The 7,228-nt window shown below is 59.7% G+C and overlaps 1 protein-coding gene across 1 annotated transcript in view; it reads right to left on the reverse strand.

The window, feature by feature from the left end:
• The window catches only part of ZMIZ1 (zinc finger MIZ-type containing 1), a 141,785-nt gene extending 135,385 nt beyond the window's left edge, over nucleotides 1-6,400 (reverse strand). Inside the window, exon 1 of the mRNA XM_082854962.1 lies at nucleotides 6,322-6,400. The gene's annotated coding sequence lies outside the window, so the exon portion shown is untranslated. The remainder of the gene's footprint in view (nucleotides 1-6,321) is intronic.
• Nucleotides 6,401-7,228: the final 828 nt, after the last annotated feature.

A 7,228-nucleotide genomic window follows, 5' to 3' on the forward strand; every position in this document is an offset into this window, starting at 1 on the left:
GGGTCCCAAACAGCTGTGAGGCAAGATGTGCTGGTTCCCAAACTGGAGCTGAGGAAGGGTGAGAAGCACTTAACAGGAGAGACAGATGTGAGGGAAAAGCTTCCATACATCCCCCTGCTCTCCATTAACAAGGGTCGGGGGGCAGGGGCTGGGGCTCCCCAGTCAGCTCTCTGGGGACATATGTGGTTCCCATAACTCGGGGGCTCTGGAAGGTTTCCTGAGCACGGTCCGCCCAGCAGCCACGGCAGCCTGACACGTGTGGGACCACACTGAGGTGACTGCCCCTCCCTGTAACCGCCACAGCCCAGAATTGACCCATCTGACAAGGAGACCCGATGCTCAGGGAGCCGGGGCTGAAAGGGCAACGTGCACCATGCAGCGCACGGCACTGTTTCTCACAACCTGTGCACAGCCTCAGAGTCCTCCTTAACACAGCCCGCCCCGCACATTAAAAACTGGCATGCCGGGTAAAACCTCCCTGCCGTCTCCACAGGAAGCTGAGGGCGCACGGTCCGGGTGCCTGCTGGCTTCCTGCTGCCATTCAGCACCGGTGTACCAGGACCTGTGCGGGGGACACGGTTCAGAGCTGCTCTGAGCCTTCAAGGGGCGTATACCCCAGCAGGGAGAGAGCAGGGGGCTGGCTGGAGGAGCAGAGGCCAGGAGAGGCCACAGGTGCATGAGGCTGAAGGAGGGGATGGGTGTGTCTCAGGGAGCGCACACACGCTCCGCAGCCCCTCCGAGGGGGCTCCGCCTCGGGCAGGGGCCCCTCAGAGGGAGGACAAGCCCAGCACCTGAACCTCCTGGCCTCCCACCGCAGTGCCTCAGTGGAGGCAAACAAGAGTACGACTGTCAACTGAGTGGGCAGCAAAGTGCAGTCACGGGGGAGGGGAAAATCGGCTTCAGAGGGAGGAGGGCTCTGGGGCGGCTGTTCGGCTGCCAGTCTGCCCCTGAGAAACATCTTGTCTCTGGAAGCCCCTCCAGGCAGGCGGGAACCCCAGGCATCTCCTGACCCCGTGGGAAACCTCTGGGTTCACAGGGACACACCCGCTGGACACCTCTGCAACTCAGACTGCGTCCTGGATGATGTGGGAGGGGGAGGAGGACAGGGGCGTCCTCCCTTCCTGGGCTCCAACCCGCAGCCCCGTTTTCTAAGGGGGGTTGGAAAGAAGCTGGGGGTGATGGGGGGACTGGCCCCCACTGTGGCACAGCCTGTGAGAGACGCCTTGGTCTGGGGCTGTTTGGGGATTAGGTGGGGACGCTCGTGAGCACTGGAACTCCCACATTATCTCTCCTCTTTTCTCATCGCGGTTCGCTCCCCTGGGTACTAGCTACACTCCTGCCTGCCTCAGTTTACCTTTATGGCCAGTGCGGTGTGCCCAGTTCTTTATTCTGAACAGCAGGACGGCAGCAGCCTTGCCTACAGCGAGCATACTCGCTTTGCAAACTCTCATCTGCAAGATTTCCTTCCCCAGCCTCAGTTTCCCCCCCTCCCCCGGAAACAAGGAAACCGGGGCCGCCAAGGCTGCGTGGTCCCATATGGCAGCCGAGAACCACACATGGCAACTGAACGCCGGAGCCCGCAAGGTGGTGTCCGTGTTAGATACACAACAGGTTTCGAAGACTTAGTATGAAAAAAGAGTGTCAAACATCCAATATGCTATCATCCCAACACGTAATGAATACAAAATAAAAGACGCCGTGGCGGGCAGTGTGATGAACACTCTGCAGGGCATCAGAGTATGAGGAGAGGAAAGGACCAGGGCCTCTGAGGAACGGAGGCCACGGGGCCCAGCGGGGAAGAGGCCGTGTCCTATCCTGTGGAGGGAGCATGGCTGGAAGAAGGCTCCCAAAGGTTCGAGCCGTGAGGCAACAGGGTCGAGGGCTCTCGAGGCAGGAGGAAGCGCAGGAGAAACGTGCAGCAGTGGGGACCGGTGGCAACGATGGGAAGGGGGCGGCACGGTGGAGCTGCAGCTCAGGACGCCCGCGAAGGAGGCTGGGGCCTGAGGGTGGTGGCCTCGAATGCCAGGCTGGGTGGGCCTGGCACACAGCAGGCACTTGCAGAAGACTGGCTGGCGGGGGACGGGGACCCAGAGAGGTCCCCGAGGGCATCCGGGTGAGTGGGGGCCACCAGGGCCCACTGCCCACCTCACAGGCCACTGAGACTGTCCCAGCCCGCGGTTCTCAGGGGGCCCCCGCTCTGGCTCCTTCTCCCCTCAGAAGAGGACAATTTACTTATTCATGAGCACACAGCCCCTCCCTCCAGGCAGCCAGCTCCTGGACACCTCACTTCTAATTATAGTAGGAATTTCATTAGTGCTGGAGGGAAACGCCAGGTTTCCAACCGCCTCTGTTAGTGGATGCAGGCCCCCTCCTTCTCCCCTGCTCTAGCTTGTGGCCAGTGGCCCACATGCCCAGGATGGCACAGAAGGGCAGCCACGGGGGCAGATCTCTGAGCCAGGATCAGGCTCCATCCTGAGTGGTCGGCATGGCGGGTTCGTGGGGATGGGACGGTGCCTGCCCCCAGGGCGTGGGATGGGGCCCACCACACACACAGCGCACAGCCTCCCAGCGGCGGGACTGTGGGGCGCTGCCTTGGGCATCTCCAAAGAGCAGGGCGGGAGGACGTGTGCTGCCAGAGCTGGGCAAACAGGGGGAAAGACGGCCAGGTGGGAGCCTGGGAGGTGTCAGTTCTGCAGAGTCCTGGCATGATGGAGGTGATGACACAGAGCTGAGAGGGAGGGAGAGTGGGGCTGCCTCCGTGAGAATAGAGGGGAGCTGGGCAGGAGAGAGGCGCCCGTGCAGAGAGAACCAGACAGAAAGACACAAAGGCATGCAGGGGCAAAGAGAGACAGACAGACACACACGCACACACACATGCACACAAGCTGGGATCTGGAGGCCGAGGAGAGAAGAAGTAAAGAAAACACCAGGGCCAGGTTGGCCAGGCTGCTCTGAGGACTCCCCAAGCAGACCCGCCCTCCTCCCCATGGGGGGCCGGCTGGGACCACCCACTCTTAGGACTAGACTCAGGGGTTGCGCATCTAGAGCAGGAGGCATGGACCTCCAAGAACCATCTCCTTCCGTGACCGTGGGCAGCTGCTGGGATGTGGCCAGCTGGGGGCCGGGCGTGCTTCCCCTCCAGGGTCCCTCAGGAGCCCACCTTGTCCCCAGCGCTGCCCCTCAGTCAGCTCCGCCGTGGTCACCAGGGAGGCAGGGCCCATCTGGTCAGCCCGAATGGGAGGCTGGAGCTGAGCCTCGTGTGTGGGGATGGCCTGAGGTGCCAGGTTCTTGACGGGAGGTGCACACAGGGGTGGGGGCGCTCCTATATGGATGGGCACTCTCCTTTCCTTGCACACTCACGCATATTCACATACATCACAGCCTAGATAATCACACACACCTGTTCATGCGCACGTACCAGCACCCGAGGGCACACACACACACCTGCACACTCTCCTTCCCTCCAGAGAACAGGCCCCAAAGCAGTGGAGTCGCGCATGGACAGCCCCCCCTTCTCAGTGGCCTCCTCCAGCCTTCCCAGAGGGGAGAGGCTTCTCTCGCTGCCAGTCCAGCCTCCTCGGTGTCCAACCCGGGGAGCCTCATGCTCTCACCCAAACTCAGGAGTGCTGCCTGAGGGCTACGTGCAGCCGTAACCCCAGCTTGCATATTTTCTAGCGACGAGGAGCTCACTATCTTCCCAGAAAGCAGCTTGAAAAAGAAATCTCCAGACAGCTCAGACTCCTGGAAAGTTGAACTTGAGGACACCACAGAGACAGTGTGGTTGCCACTGAGGGGCCCGAGCTCTGCTGGCCAGAGTCTGCCTTTCATCAAAGACTGTCCTTTCATCATGAGTTTGGAAAGTGACATAACTAGGCTGTCACCCTGGCTGTCACTCTAAATTATAACAGAACTAGAGAAACAGTGTTCTGTAGCCAGGACCACCTCCTTGACTGATGACAGCTAACAAAGATCCAAGAAAATCATTCATTCATTTACTCGCTCAACTGATAAAATATCGACCAGGCAATGACCACGTGCCGGGCACTAGGATGTGGCAGTGAACAGGCATCGTCGTTTAATATTCTTTCCTAGTCGGACACTTGACCTTCACCCATTTTACAGGCAGCAAAGGTGAGTCTTGGGAAAGGCAGCGGCTTGCTTAGAGTCACGCAGGGAGCTGATGCTTAAGGGCAGAGCCTCACACATGATGCTGCTGCAGGCACTGACCATCTGCTAGCCCTGGGAAGAAAGGGAGAAGGCTGCGCGTCCGCCATCCCCACCCCCAGCCGTTTCTAGGACACCGAGGTATTGATTACCACCCTCGCCTAGGAGTGGTTTTCTTTCCTTTTCTTTTTTTCCACCAAGGCTTTCTGTTCCTCCTTTTCCTTCTTTTAAAAGAATAAACTCCAAGCCGCTTCTATGATTAATTACCAGCTGCCTAATGCTCCTCCACCAGCAATTTCTGGAAAGGGAATGAATTACCTTGAAAAACATCCGAAAAGAGAACCCACCGTGAAGAATTTCAAAGGTTACCTCGCAATTAGCAGCGGGTTCCCCCAGCCTTATGGAGTTGCCGGCGAGCCCTCAGGGGAGGGGCAGGCCACCAGCCTTCGGGGGCCACCCACCGGCTCCTGCGGGCAGCCACGCTTGGAGGGCTGGCCAAAGGCCGCCCGGTAGAAATGGGGGTTGTTTCCTGAGCACCTACGTTGAGCCTGCCCTGTGGCTCCACCCCTGGTCACTAAAGCCTCGTGGGCGGCTTAATTCCGAGGTACCTCTCCCGGTTCAAATCCCCACTCCACCGCATACAGCTCTATGGGTTTCTTAACCACACTGAGCCCCTGGAGAATGAGGCATTCAACGTACCTCCTCATGGGATTACTGTGTAGAGAAATATGTATTTAAGGAGCCTAGTGCCTGGTACACAGCCGACTCTCACGAAGCTGCAACACTTAAAATATTCCTGGCTTCCAAGCATCCTCGTAACAGTCCTCTCAGAAACGCCGGTATAATTATCCTCATTTTCAGATGAGAATGCTCACGAAAGGGAAAGGACTTGCCCAAGGTCGTGCAGCTGATAGGAGGAAGTCAGCATTTCCTACAGCGGGAAGGGAGATCAAGGCCTACTCCCTGCTTGCAGAGTCTGGCTGAAGCGTAGAGGATCCCCGGGGCTCGCCTGGCCCTGCCTGTGGGTACCTGGGAGCACCGGGGCCTCAGGAGAGATGCTGAGGGCAGCAGGGAGACGATCGGGCAGGGCCTCACGGCAGGACGAAGACTCGGGCTCCCCTGGCTGGGCCCCAGAGCCTTGGGACAAAAGGCCCTGGCCCAAGTCAGCACTTCCGTGACAGCCTCTCACCTCGGGGTCGGGAGCCACAGAGTAAAGACGGATGACACGGGTGGCCCTCTGGCCCAGGGCCAAGTGTCCTCAACCCTGAAATGCCGCTCTGGGATGAGACACGCTGGTGTCCGGGCCCGAGGCAGGCCCGGGAGGCTCAGCTCGGGACCTTCGGGCTCCAGCTGTCCCCGGGAGTTCCCCCTCCCTCATCAGGCTGGACGACCACTTGGTCTCTGTCCCGTCACTGGTGGGCCCTCAGGGAGGAGGGATGGTGGGGACTGAGGCATGCAAGAAGAAGGAAGGGGCCCTTCACTGCTAAGGAAAATGATAGGTCCAGAGCGTTTACTGTGTGCCTTGTGCCAGTGCACCTGTGGGCGCCGGTGCTGGGATCCCAAGCCCTCTTTTACAGACAGGTAAACCAAGGCACGAAGAAACCGCACAAGGTCACGGTGGACGAGTGGCCGGGCCAGGATCTGCACGCAGGCACTCTGACCCCAGAGCCCAGAGACTTGTGAGCGCTCAGGTGTGCACCTCAGTGCGACTGTGGGAGCGAAGGGGGTGGGCCAGCCACAGCGCCCAGCCCAGCGAACAGGCCTCTCTGCCCACCCAGGCCTCTTCCCGTGTAGCTGCCATGTTGCTTACAGTGAATGAAGCCCATGTGCCACGGGCTTGAGTGGTACAGACAGGGCTGCTGTGCCAATGCTGGGGACGCCAAACCTGCCCCTCTTTCTGTGTGCATCTCCCCACCCCTGCCCTGGCAACACTGTAGAGACAGGCCAGGCCTAAGAGGCCCCTCGAGGCCCCTCTGGGGGCCGACGAGGTCTCAGTGGGGACGGGGTGGGTGTTGCACCCAATCCCGCCCGTGAGGGCCGTGCCACGGTCAAAGGCGCAGTGTGCCGGGGTCGGCACCTGTCCCCCACTCAGGACACACTGCCCCTTCCCCAAGCATCCAGGCCAAGCTGCCCCCCCCAGCCCAGCCACACACCTACCTCAGTGACCCACGAATCACCAGCGTCCCACGTGCCGGTCAGCAGCTGGCGGCCCCTCTGCCTCACTCCAGCTCCATCCTGCTGCAATGAGAAGGGTGGTCAGGGACCACTCACAGCAGCATCCCCAGAAATGACCTGCTGCCACATCTCCCCACCCCACCCCAGCCACACTGCCCACCTGCTGGAACGTTTACTGCCGGCCAAACCATTCGTCCCCACTTGACAGATGGGGAATCTTAAGGATGGAGAGGAAAAGGGGCACCATGCTGGGGAGCCCGAACACAAACAGGCCCCCGACACCCCACATCTGCCAGCCACTGGCTGTGTGATCGCGGGCGAGCCCCCGGCCCCTCCCCAGCCACTGGCTGTGTGATCGCGGGCGAGCCCCCGGCCCCTCCCCAGCCACTGGCTGTGTGATCGCGGGCGAGCCCCCGGCCCCTCCCCAGCCACTGGCGGTGTGATCGTGGGCAAGCTCCCGGCCCCTCCAGGCTTCAGTTCTGTCACCTGTGAAATGGGATCACAATGATCTCTCCTAGGGTTTCTGGGAGGATCTAAGGACATATGGGGACAGAAGCGCTCGACATTCGTTCATTCACTCAGGAGACATTGAGCAAACACCCTGAGCTGTGAACAGGATAGTGGTCCCTGACCTGTAGGAACCCTGATAATAGGCAAAGAACCAAACAATACATAATTACAAGTGATGTCTGCCAGAAAGAACGAGTACAAGGGCGACTGTACACAGCATAAACTCAAGTTTCAGGGGTGTCTCTTTGGGGAAGTAAAGTTGAAGGATAAGCCAGAGAGAGGCAGGCCAAGACGCGTGGAACAGTGTTTCAGGCGCAGGGAAGAGTATATGTGAAGACTCCAAGATAGGGTAAAAAGACTGGCTCAGCAGAAGACTTGA

Source organism: Leucopleurus acutus (assembly GCF_964270905.1).
Source record: "Leucopleurus acutus genome assembly, chromosome: 14".
In the NCBI taxonomy this organism is placed as follows: Eukaryota; Metazoa; Chordata; class Mammalia; order Artiodactyla; family Delphinidae; genus Leucopleurus; species Leucopleurus acutus.